Genomic DNA, 12,866 nt, shown 5'->3' on the forward strand with positions numbered 1-12,866 from the left:
GTAGCGACGAGCCGATGACGGTGTCTGAAGCACTGAACGGGCCAGAAGCCAAACACTGGCTTACAGCGATGCAAGATGAGTATCAGTCCTTTTTAGATAATAAATGCTGGAATCTTGCTGAACCTATTGAAGGTCAGAAGCCTGTGCGCTGTAAATGGGTCTTTAAGAAGAAGTATGGATTAGATGGGAAACTATTAAGATATAAAGCTCGCCTTGTTGCGAGAGGCTACACACAAAAATATGGCCTTGATTATGATGAAACATTTTCACCTGTAATCAGGCATTCCACTCTGAGATCACTATTTGCTGTAGCAGCTGAATTTGAAATGGACATTAACCATCTAGACGTTAAAACTGCATTTCTAAATGGAGATCTCAAAGAAAATGTGTATATGGAACAGCCTGAAGGATTCCAGGTGACGGGCAGTGAAGGTAAGGTTTACAAGCTCAATAAGGCCATATACGGTTTGAAACAAGCCTCAAGGTCGTGGTATGAAAAAATCACAGATGTATTACTGAACAAACTGAAGTTCTGCAGACTATCATCCGAACCTTGTGTCTTTTTTCAAAAGAATGATGATGAATTGATGATTTTAGCTCTGTATGTCGATGATATACTGTTATTTACTGTGCCAAATTCGAAACAGAAAATAAAAATCAAGCAGCAGCTAATGAACGAATTCGAAATGAAGGATTTGGGTGAAGTTCATCAATTTCTTGGTATGAGAGTTGCTAAAAATAGTGAAGGTATATTTTTAGATCAAACAATGTACATAGAGAAGATCCTTGAGCGATTTGGCATGCAAGACTGCAAGCCAGCGGTAACACCTATGGAGACCAAACATAAGCTTGAAAAAGCTACGATTTCTGATGCTAATTTAGAGTATAGAAATTTGGTAGGGTGTTTGATGTATCTCTCAGTTTGTACGAGGCCTGATATAACGCATGCCGTCAGTGTCTTGAGCCAATTCAACGACTGTTACAATTTGTCTCACTGGAAAGCGGCAAAGCGTGTGCTACGATATCTTAAAGGTACGTTAAACTATAAACTAAAGTTCACAAAGAGCGGCCTAGATGTAAAAGGTTACGTTGATGCAGATTGGGCCAGCTGCGAGATTGACCGTAGGTCATATACAGGGTACGTATTTAAAATAGGTAACTCTGTTATTTCATGGGAAAGCCGTAAACAACGAACAGTTGCCCTCTCCAGTACCGAAGCTGAATATATGGCAATATCAGATTCATGCAAAGAGGCATTATTTATCCGTACTTTGCTATATGAATTGTTAGGAAAATTTTCTAAGATATTGATCCATAATGACAGTCAATCAGCTCAAAAGTTATGTAAAAACATGATGTTTCATGCTAGGACCAAACATATCGATGTAAGGCATCACTTTATCAGAGATGTAATAGCTAGAAATATTATAAACTTGTGTTTTATGCCAACGAATGATATGCCAGCTGATTTCATGACAAAGCCAGTAACTAGAGAGAAACATAATTACTTTGTTCAAATATTAGGTTTGATCTAAGTAGGTATCATAGTTATTATGTAAGTACTTTGATTTATAAGTTGATAGGTACTTATGTGTTCTATAGGGTAAATGCTCCTGTTGTTGTACCTACTTATATTTTTATAGGGTAAACGCCCCTATTGTTGTGTTACTGTTTTGTTGTTATTTGAATGTTTTATTAAGGGCCACTATTTTATGGAGACTGATTTTATTTTGAAATGATTTTGGTTTCTGTCATAAGTACTTTTGTTATTGTAACTTAAGTTTGTGAATTAGTTTCAAGTTTAAGGAGTAAGGTCACAGTACATATTATTATACTGGTTTAAGGGCCACTGTTGGAATAATGATATAAACCAGTACAACCTTATTGTGTGATTGTATTCTATTTAAGAAAAGCAATGTGCTCTATGTACAACTGACATCTTCCTCTTTATCGTCTTACCTGTCTAACCGTGTACATCCAAATAAAAATCCAAATTACAAAAAGTAATCTAGCTGTTTTCACTTACGCCTACCCAATAAATGTTACCTCTGTTATCACTAGTACCTCTATCAGGAAATCTGAAGATACAGATAGTTAGTTGTGGCGCTGCTTGGGAGAGGGCCTACATTTTATTTCAACATCATTTTTTATCGTTATCATCAGGCGTATCGGCCACAGCATCATCTGTTAAATATGGTTGTTGCAGCACTATGTGTTACTACATCGTCGTTGACGGATGTACCTTTATAGCTACATACAGGTTGGTGGATGTACCTTTATAGGTACATACGGGTTGATGGATGTACCTTTGTAGGTACTTACATACAGGTTTAAAGGTAGATTAATGTTACATAAAGGTTATCCTTTTAGCGACACGGTATTTTTACCACATTTTAAATACTTTAAAACTTTTTCACAAACACATTTACATGCAAATCTCAAATCTTAACAGCCTTCGTACACTTCAAGATTAACGTTCGGTGTACGAGGCCGTAAAATTATACAAGCCGTTTGTTTCCCCATGTAACCCATTGTAAAAGTGTATTTTTAACAAACTCTTAAAAGTTTTAAAACTCCGCCGTGTTCAAATCCCGTATCGGCCTCGGGGGGATCCGGGCAAAAATTAAGGCACAAAAGATTTCAAACATAAACCCGGACGTCCCCTTCTTGCGTAAACATTTAACGTTCTTCTAGTTTATTCTAAGGAGGTGGAGAATTAAAAACCTTTTTGTTAACCCCCCACTCGTGTTGGTACTGGCTGGTGGATGTGAGATTGTGTGTCCTCTTGAAGTCCACTGTTTCTTGAACTCAAGACTCTTAGCTTAACCCTCTTCATCACAACCACAACCCATCACGTCCCCACTGCTGGGGCACGGGTCTCCTACCAATAGATGAAAGGTCCACTACGCTGGCCTAGTGCGGATCAGTGGACCCCAACACAATACCTACCACCTAATACACAATAATAATTATAGGAACTTATGTAATCTAAGAATTTAGTGTAGTGGTATAATTCATAAGCAACTTTAAAATCTGATCATCATAGTTAAAAAAACATTGTAGGTATCTGAAGCAACAAAATGTAATTATTCCTATATTGTTCCGTAGTTACATTTAAGTATAATTCGCCGCTGAAATTTGAAGAGGCGCAAACCCACAGATTTACGAGTCAAAACCCCGGTTAAGTCATGTTGAATTCATTACGTTTGACGAGCAGCCTTAACTAGGTGTCTTGATAATTTAATCCTTGCAGAATAGCCCAATTAAAATGTTGGCCCGATGACTTTTTAAATATTCAGGGGTTTCAGAAAGAAGGGTTGAAGGCCTGAAACAAGTTAGAAATTTGCCGAAAACGACAGTCTCCAGAGGTTTTTTTTATATGAAAATAATGACGGTTAGCTGTCGATTACCGGAAAGTTTTGTCGTTAAATTGTGCGTTGGCATTTAGAGGGTTACGAGTAGAATTTGAATATAGAAACTTAGGTAGGTAGGTTCCGCTAGGTACAACCACGGTACAACAGCTTACTTCTGATTATAAATATTGCATAAATAAATATTAAATATACCTAAGTTTTTTGTTTTTTATATACCAATAGCTATATTAGAGCTTCTGTAGCTTTTGCAGGATTTCCATATGGTAGGAACAATAACTGTAGCCATAAACTCGGAAAACTTTCTGTAAGTACAATGTCATCATTATCATCAGCCATACTGGTCAGCCCTTAGAAAGACTCAGATCGACTTATGCAGTAATAATGTGCAGTTGCAAAAGTGGAAATGGTAACCCGAAAGGTCTGAGCCACCCTTTTGAGTTACCATTTTCACTTTTGCTTGTTACTCTAAACAACGTTAGGAAAAATAGTACTCGTAAACGACTATACGTAGGCAAGGATTTTTCCAACATCCTGTATAATTCGCGCACAGACGGCGACAGAACTAGTAACTCGTTATATTTTCATTACACCTGCGCTCTGCCGGGACTAACTTCGCCAGCGGAAAGGTACCGTAAGGCATTTCTGGCCTGATATTTTTAGTTAGTTACTTATACATAATTTTATTGTTATGTAGCAAAGCTAGGAATCCGTTAATTATATTGATATTCTCATGATCAATTTATGTTAAGTATAAGCTTATAATTCGGAACTTAGGTAGGTACTTACTACTTACATGTCTATATTGACTTTTCCTGTGAGTTAATAAGGGTATTTTGGTGCATTGTTTTAATCGTAACTTTCTATTTCCATATAAGTAGATCTGAGGTAGAGATTACACGCGATAATACGATACAACCGACGGGGTATGGAAATTAAAACGGTGGGCTATTTATATTTATTTTATTATGCGCAAGAGTTTGTGAAGCTAACTTTGTAATCGAATACAAAACGATATTTCAACACACGTACACAAGCCTCGGTGGCGCAGTAGGCAGCGCGTAAGTCTCATAATCTTAAGGTCGTGAGTTCGATCCTCACCCGGGGCATTTCTTTTGCCAATTTTTATTATTAATATTTTTACTAGTAACACTTAGGCCCTGTTCCACAATGTCTGGTTAGTGGCTACTTGTGAGATAAAATATATGCTGTCACTGTCAAAAATATAATAACAGAGAGTGACAGCTTGTATTTTATCTCACAAGTAGCCACTAACCAGACATTGTGGAACAGGGCCTTAGGTATTATATTTGGCGCCTTATAATTAAACTATCCGGATAGTAAATATTGCTGTATTTTAATGAAAGGCAAAAGAAATTGACTACTATTACACGACATACATCTAGTCAAAGTAAATTTAAATTATACGATTCACGAATTTAATGATGAAACGATACATGCAATGCAACGTTTGTTGTGCACACTGCACACTGCACAGTGCGATATTATTTTATTATAGCATCAATCACAGCAAGACATCTAGCGCCATCTCTAAAATTAAAAGAGACCACCAGTCCCCCAACTACACTAAAGTACACTACAACATGAACAGAAGAAAACACAATATTCGGAAGTCCTTAGTAGGTATACTACGTAGTTCATTATAAATAAGATAGATGGCAGCATCAGCGACATTGAAACCACGCCATCTATTTGAAAAGATACGAACTTGCAGGGTACGAAAAAATGTAGTAAAGCACTTATGTGCTAATAATTAGAAATATAACCGATAGAGGGCAGTTTATATATTTTTTTATGAGTGTACTTCCGGTGGGTAGGTCAGTATGAATTTTTCATTGGGACCAACTCTCATTAGGTATTAAAACCACATAAATGTATTTGCTTTGTGATTAAAACTCTGAAATCAGAAAAAAAAACATTATGTTTTATTAATTTCAGATGCCTATAAAACTGTGCTATTGTTTGTCTGTAGAAAAATTGTAACATAAATAAATACTTTCAAAAATTTCCTTAGTTACATAAACATGGCATCTGTCAAAATAAGTTAAAAATTTGGTTAATTTAAATAAAAGGTCTTACCTACGCACAGTTAGTAAATATGGCAAACCTCCCGAAAATTTCCAATAAGTACCTGCCTCTCTAGATCTTAAAAAACGCGTACTTTTCATCGGCTCAACTTGTGCAGGAGTCGCGAACCTTTGAACTCCGTGCACTCTGTGCGTTTGACAGTTATTTAGTGGGCGACTATAAAACTGACCAGCAATGGGGCATTGTTTGCACATGCCTTCACGCGCCGCCGCGCCGCCACTCGGATAACGTTGGAACTAGGGGAGCCAATTCTCAACCGCACGCCTTTAAAGTCGCTTGACAGTGACGCGTCTTATGGCGATATAGTGCGACAAACTTATCTGTTCCGGTGAGAGCGAACTAAATTGATCCATATCTCATTATTTACTAATGAATTATGTATTGATATAGATTAGATGGGTTTATTGAAACCACAAGAGCGAATTACCACTACTGGCAAACTTAAAATCTTATAGAATAAAGAAATATTACACATTTACGTGAGCTGTCACCGGAACAGATAAGTTTGTGGCACTGTAAGTTTTGCAATTAGTTCTAATAACGCTCGACTCGAAAGGCGAGTGGTTGAGTTGAGAAGTGGCTATTTGGGAGCAATTTCTCAAGTTTCTGAACTGATAGCCTTTTACAGGTTGAAAGAAAAATGGTTTTAAATAGTAGCCTAGTTACTCATAGTTTACATTTTAAAATGTAAGTATGTTTTAGATCTCAAAATAGGTTTGATTCAAGGACTTTGTATGTTTTATGTCATACATTTCGTGGTTGTCAAAACGAACCTTTTTATATTTCGTAAATTTATAAGTAGTAAGTATAGTTAGTAACCCACATAGAACAACGTCATACATAATTTAGGAGTTATTTTGGTCTAATTCACTAGGCTCTACAGACTGGTGTATTTTACTTGTATTTATTAGTATTCAGTATTATTAATATTAATTAAATACTTACGTTTTTAGTCTATGGCGATAAAAAATATACAGACAACGGGACACTGTCATATTGAAGCAGTCTAGTCGTTATTAATATTGTCTTAAACACATTAGTTCAACAATAACAGTCCAGGAAATATTATCGAATGGCCAATAAAATAAACATATATTGCTATAGTAAAACGATTAATTAGGCATTGATTGCTTTAGTCGGGTCGTGTGTTGTAAATAGTAATACAGGTAAATAATTAAAATCACTAAGATTACCGTATGCATTTATACTAAGGTAGGTATGTAGAATAGGTAGGTACCTATAATAAGTTTTGTAGTCATAAAAAGGGAATGAACTATATTAAATTTAGAACTATTTTTATTCGAATTTGCGGTAAGATTTCTCTCATTATATTTTTTACAAAAACTAAGTTTACCTTGCACCCAATTATTTATTTATAAACAAATAAATATGTGCTGAACAAGGCTTCACAGGTACATCGTACAGTCGGTACGTAGTTAGTCTTGGTAGGTTGTAGGTAGACATTTTGGTTAATTAAAAACCATATTCATCCCTACTCATTTATTTATACTGTCTGGTTACTTATACGATCACGCTTTAACAATTATCTTAAGAACATTATTTACTTAAATAATACCGATGATGGACAGACATTAATAACATGCATACCTACAACCTGTGGAATGTATATTGTGTAATAGGCATTATACTATATTTAACAACCGTCTACTGTTAGTATTACTTATATAAGTATAGTAAATATAGTATAAATATAAAGGTTCATACTGACTCGATTCCAAAGATTCCCAAAACCTGAAAACCAAAAAACACCTATACTGACTTGCCACATGTCTATGTTATAAGGTACATAAATACACAGTATACTTTTAACTTAGTTAATTATCAGAGAGTAATATTAATTTTCATCAGCCTATTAATTTTAACAAAATCCCAATGATCTGTCATTTATTATTTAACAGTAATAATAATTATAATTTCGTTTTGTTAATCTAGTTAAGTTAAAAAAAAAAACACAAAACCATTGGTTCCGCCCTTTTAGGGACAATGGGCGGCTTATTATGGGATTGTAAATTAATCATAACATTAAAACGTACCCATTTATTTGGTATTTAAGGCCAATGATAACTTTTTATGTTCATAATCACTCATTGGCTGCTTTCAAAGCTATTTATTAAGTATTTTTTATTATTTTTCTTTCCGTTATTTATATTTTGCCTAAACTTCATACATTACACTTTTTTACTAATTCACTTGCTACAAAATATACAAAATTGAATAATATCAAACGAAAAACCTACCCCTTAATTCAGACCCTGACGATGCACCCTTTAAATGATCCAATTAAACCCCCTTACTGACCTCTGACGGCTATAAACGCTACCCAACAAACATTTTACCCTCAGTTACAGCTATTTTTATAACTTTAACCTGTATAACTGTGTTATAATTATCTCAGTTCTAACATAAAGCGATAAAGATGAGTTAAAAAATGAAATTAGTGTTAACAGCAGGTTTAAGTGTTAAAATGGTATTAGTGAAAGCAATTATAATTAAGATGTTATAGGTTTAAACTGTTTCTAGAACCTAAAGCTATACAAGAGTGCTCACTGACACTTGTTAACACTTATGGTTGTTAAGTGGTTTCCTTTAATACTCATATAAATCTTTAGGTGTCATATTGACTTTAGGCTGCAGGAATTGGTTACAAAAGAGATTTTGTCAAGAGTGCAGTAAGACAAGATTCTTACAGTGTTGGAAAACTCAACAATGCAGTTTTAATCTTTAAGGTTAACTTAACTTACGCTTATGGCGTTAGGCAAGTAGACAGTAAAAGTAACGGTGTTAAGCAAGACTGTGCGGATCGACTAAGACTGCATAATACCCTTGGCTAAGGGTGTTCTATTTCAAAAAGTGTAATAGATGACTTAGGTGAGTCTATATGTCTTAAATGTAAGTTCGCCATTTGCATTAGCGACCTAACCTATAAATTGCTGGGATAAATAATATTTTGCTTTAAAATACTTACTTATTTATGTGAATTTTGTCATTCCAGTCAAGCCAATTGATTTATGAAACTAATGGACATACAGTAAGGATACAAAAAAATACAAAATTGAGTCGTCCAATTTATATTTACTTATCTTTCGTTTGAAATCCTTAATAAATTCGGAGCGCATTAAAATTGAGGTGGAAAATATGGTATACATTACAGTAAAATTACAATGGCATATTATTTTCAATTCACAAAACATGTTAAGTCAAGTTAATATATTATATTTACTGTTATTTAGTATAAATCAATACTGTCACTCTAATACTGTCGCGTATGATTGCTGTTGACACTATTATTTTCAAAGACATACATCTTGTATGGTAAATGTGTATTCGAAAAACGGTAACATACTCACTTAACCCTTTTTTAACTAACAAATAAGAGTCAGGGAGTCAAATAACCATTCTACAACCACAACTATACCGGTAAAAGTTCTAGCTGAGAGTGATTAAACGCTCTTCAATAGTAACTTTAGCACTTCAATGACACCATACTACAGGCTTTCTATAACTTAAACACTTCAATGACACCGTTTTACAGACTTTCTAAAGCCTTTACTCTCAAAATCGTGGGCCTCTTTCGTGGTTATAAGTGAGTTAGAGCACTCTCCTACACTCTTATACAGCTATGTCTTAACACTTTAATTTTCGAAAGGAACCATTATACAAGTTATATGAGAGTTTTTTTAACGCTACGATGTTAGTTGGGTATTAACTTAAAACATTTATCAGTAGTCATGGAGGGCCTTGATGTTTTGTAACTGATATAGGATGTTAATAAATAGAACTGAAGGAATCTTACTACCTAGGTACCTAAAATATAATCTCTGATTGGCTCTGAGGTGGGAGCTAACTTATAAAAATAGTGCACTGTGACCTCGCATTTTTTTTCATTCCAGCTTAGGTCTCACTTCCCATGAAGTATGGATTTTAGGCCTAGTCCACCACTTTGGCCTAGTGCCTAGTGGTGAAGGCTTAGTTTTGTTATTACTTTCCAAAGGTATCCTGGTGGTACAAAGGAGGAGGAGGTGACCTACGAAAGATTGCGACTACGCGTCCTACGCTAGCTACTTATTTAATTACCTCAAGAACCTTTCTTTTCTATACTTATAACAACAGAAATCGTTCAGCCGTATCTAGTGACCACCCATCCAAGGTGTCTCCTCTAAAGAATTGCTGAACCAGGCTATCGCTACCACCTGCATTCTCCCGCAATACTGTTAGGCGATAAATAATAAATTCGCTTATCGCACTCATGAATCAGACACGTAGTGGTCGATATTATTGATGAATTAATATAATATTGTTATTCAGGGCGCATCTCGCGGCAAACGAAGCCGCCGAATATTGCCTGTCAAGGAAAGGAGTAGAGCAGTGTGATTTTAATTTTGTGTTATAGTTGACAGTTCTTGTTACTTTGGACTGTATTTTGGCGGTTGATAAGTATGTGACACATGTGGTTTGCTACCTTATACTAACTGTAGGTATAAATTCACAGCATGATATTGATAATTAAGTGTAATAACTAATTTACCAAATATCACGTGACGTGACACCCTTATTCGGAATCATAAAGTATAGGCATTTTTCGGTCAATAACTAACACAAACTAGTAAAAAATCGATATATTGTTCTCATTGTGATTACTAATTACAAATAGCAAGTCAGTGTAGTTGAGTGTAGGTAGATAATCAATGCGGAATATGCAAATAATAAATTATGTGAATACAAAACTTAAGCTTTCTTCAACTCTACAGTTCTCTCTGTTCTTTCAACGTGGAGGTTCGAAATTGAGTTATCAAGTTCGGTAAATTCATTGTTTTTCACTTATTATACTTTTTGTGCTGATGCGATACCTTTTAAACGCTTTTTACTTAATTAATGACGCTACCTGCGGCCCCTTTGGCCCTAAATTGGTGCCATAAGGGTGACTTTACTGTCTGTAATGGCCACCGGCCGAATGGTATTTGAGTCTTGTGTGAGATGAAGCGGTCAGGTAGGCAATACTCAGACACACGCCTTTAAAGTCGTCTGCAATAGTGACATTTATAAAACAATAAAAAAAACATTTCCCAAAGAATTCGGACTATGAAATGCAAATACGAGTACCTACACTTTTTCTATTGAATTTTTAGAAGAGGTAACTATACTTTAAATTTCTGTAATAATAACATTAAGTAAAGTATTCGTTAAGAAGTATTTCTGTTCTTTAATCAAATTCAATAACCATTTAGCGATCGAAGCCTGATTACTGTGGTCTTGCAATGATTGCTGTAATCAACCGATGAAATCAATGGTTACCTACGTAGGTACGTTAATAAGAAACCTCGGAAATCATTTTTTGTTGATGTTAATTTAATGTTGAGTTTAAATTTTCCCTCATTAGGGGGTTATTCTCGTAAACTGAACGAATTATTATTTTTTGTTAAATAATTTGGTTGACTATGTTATTTATTTATTACAGAAAATGTTATAGGTAGGTTCTTATTTGAAAGTGTAATAAGTACATACTTACCTAATTTTCTACATGCGTCCTGTACTTATGCAAAAATCTAGAGTTCTAATCTTTTCGTAAAATATAGGTACTAAGACCTACGACTTATAAAAAAACTGTAGAATAGCCCCCAATTTAAAGGGTAGCCACGCACAATACTGGGTGGCGGGTGTTTACGTTTACTTTTCTTGATTCTGGGTGTTTTTCAGGTAGGTATTCATATTTTTTGTGAAATTAATGCAGCCTATATAATTTGTGACCCCTATTAAATTGTTTAAGAAGTGGTTTTCTTTGACTAAATCAATGAGGAAAAGGTATCGTAAGAAATCGTGGCCCTCATAAACTTTTTTGATACTTATAGGGACTTTTTTCTGTTGCAAAGTAAGCGTTGTTGGACTCTATCTAGCTAAAGGCAAGGCTACTGCTTCTCGTATAAGGAAAAAAGAATAGAACTGATTATCATATTAAATTTCGCATTTATACTCATCGGCCGAAATAGCTCAGTTGGGAGAGCGTTAGACTGAAGATCTAAAGGTCCCCGGTTCAATCCCGGGTTTCGGCAAGTGTCTTTTTACATTTTCTTGTAACTTATATTATGTAATATTTTGCCGTAAATTCTAAAAACAATTTTACGAAAAGTTTAAAAAAGCTATAAAAAAAAGACGCTTATTTTTTTTTTGTATGCGCCCTTTATTAAATGGCGTGCATTACAAAGTTTAAGCCCAATTACGAGTGAGAGGCAATAATTAGTGTTCTCATAACGTTATGTGAATAATTTACGGCCTTTAATGGCCAATAATCGGGAAAGGGAGTAATTATTATTTTACTTTGCGGCGGCGGCGGCGTGCTGTGGCCATCTGTTGGCAGTTTCCAGGAACTAACTTCACTACTTCGTGAAGTTTTTCGAGTTATGAATTTCTTTCAGTGAAAAACTTTTAGAATATCATCGAGTATTATGTAGAATGATTGAGTAGTAAGTGTTTTGATTAAAAGTAAATTAAAAGGTCATACAAAATATCTCTAGGCAGATGTTGTTTATGTAATTCATTAATTTGTTGTGTAGTCGGGACTAGTTACGTTTGGTTGGTATCCGCATTATAGATTGACAAGGGGGTTATTCTGAACTAGTTTTGTTTAACCGCTTTTGGAATTTCAACAAAAGTTTCTATGTGAACAAAAGTTATTCAGAATGACCACCTGAATCATCGGCTCTTAGGTACTAAAGATACCAGTTTTTCAATACCCTGTACTTATAAGAAGTTTAATCCTAATCCTAACTAATCCTAACTAATATTATAAATGCGAAAGTAACTGTGTCTGTCTGTCTGTCTGTCTGTTACTCTTTCACGCCAAAACTACTGAACGGATTTGAATGAAATTTGGTAAGTATATTACATACGGTTTAGACCCTGGGAAAGAACATAGGCTACTTTTTATCCCAGAATTCCCACGGGAAAACTTTTTAAGGCGAAGCGAAGCGCGCGTGAACTGCTAGTATTCAATTAAAGAAAATCATTGAATCGTTAATTATGGCTCACCTATGAATCACGCACGACTCACAACTTCACTCGTAACTATGCATTAATTTAATAATTAATTATGTGAAACTAGCCGCAATTTTTCACAAAAACGCACTCGCAAATAAAAGTATCAAGATTAATACCCGGTATTCACTTAAAGTGCGATGCAGTACGAAATAACAGTTATTCGTAACATGGTAAGTGTTAACTCGATAGCGTTTCGAAGAAGATTTCGCAATTAAGCCCTATTTACCACTGATTCATAGCTTTAAATGGGTTAAATGGCCCTATTTAGTCGGCAAACGCCTTTATCGAAGGGCCTGGGTTGTGTGGAATGAATCATACAGAAATTTAACCATA

At 35.0% G+C, this 12,866-nt stretch overlaps 2 non-coding genes across 2 annotated transcripts; both read left to right on the forward strand.

Moving 5' to 3' along the window:
• The first annotated feature begins 4,407 nt into the window (after positions 1–4,407).
• Trnam-cau lies at positions 4,408–4,480 on the forward strand. The gene has a single exon. It is a non-coding gene; the product is annotated as a tRNA-Met (tRNA).
• Positions 4,481–11,475: 6,995 nt separating this feature from the next.
• Trnaf-gaa lies at positions 11,476–11,548 on the forward strand. Its single transcript has one exon. It is a non-coding gene; the product is annotated as a tRNA-Phe (tRNA).
• The last annotated feature ends 1,318 nt before the right edge of the window (positions 11,549–12,866 follow it).

The sequence above is a fragment of the Plutella xylostella genome, chromosome 23 (genome assembly GCF_932276165.1).
Source record: "Plutella xylostella chromosome 23, ilPluXylo3.1, whole genome shotgun sequence".
Taxonomy (NCBI): Eukaryota; Metazoa; Arthropoda; class Insecta; order Lepidoptera; family Plutellidae; genus Plutella; species Plutella xylostella.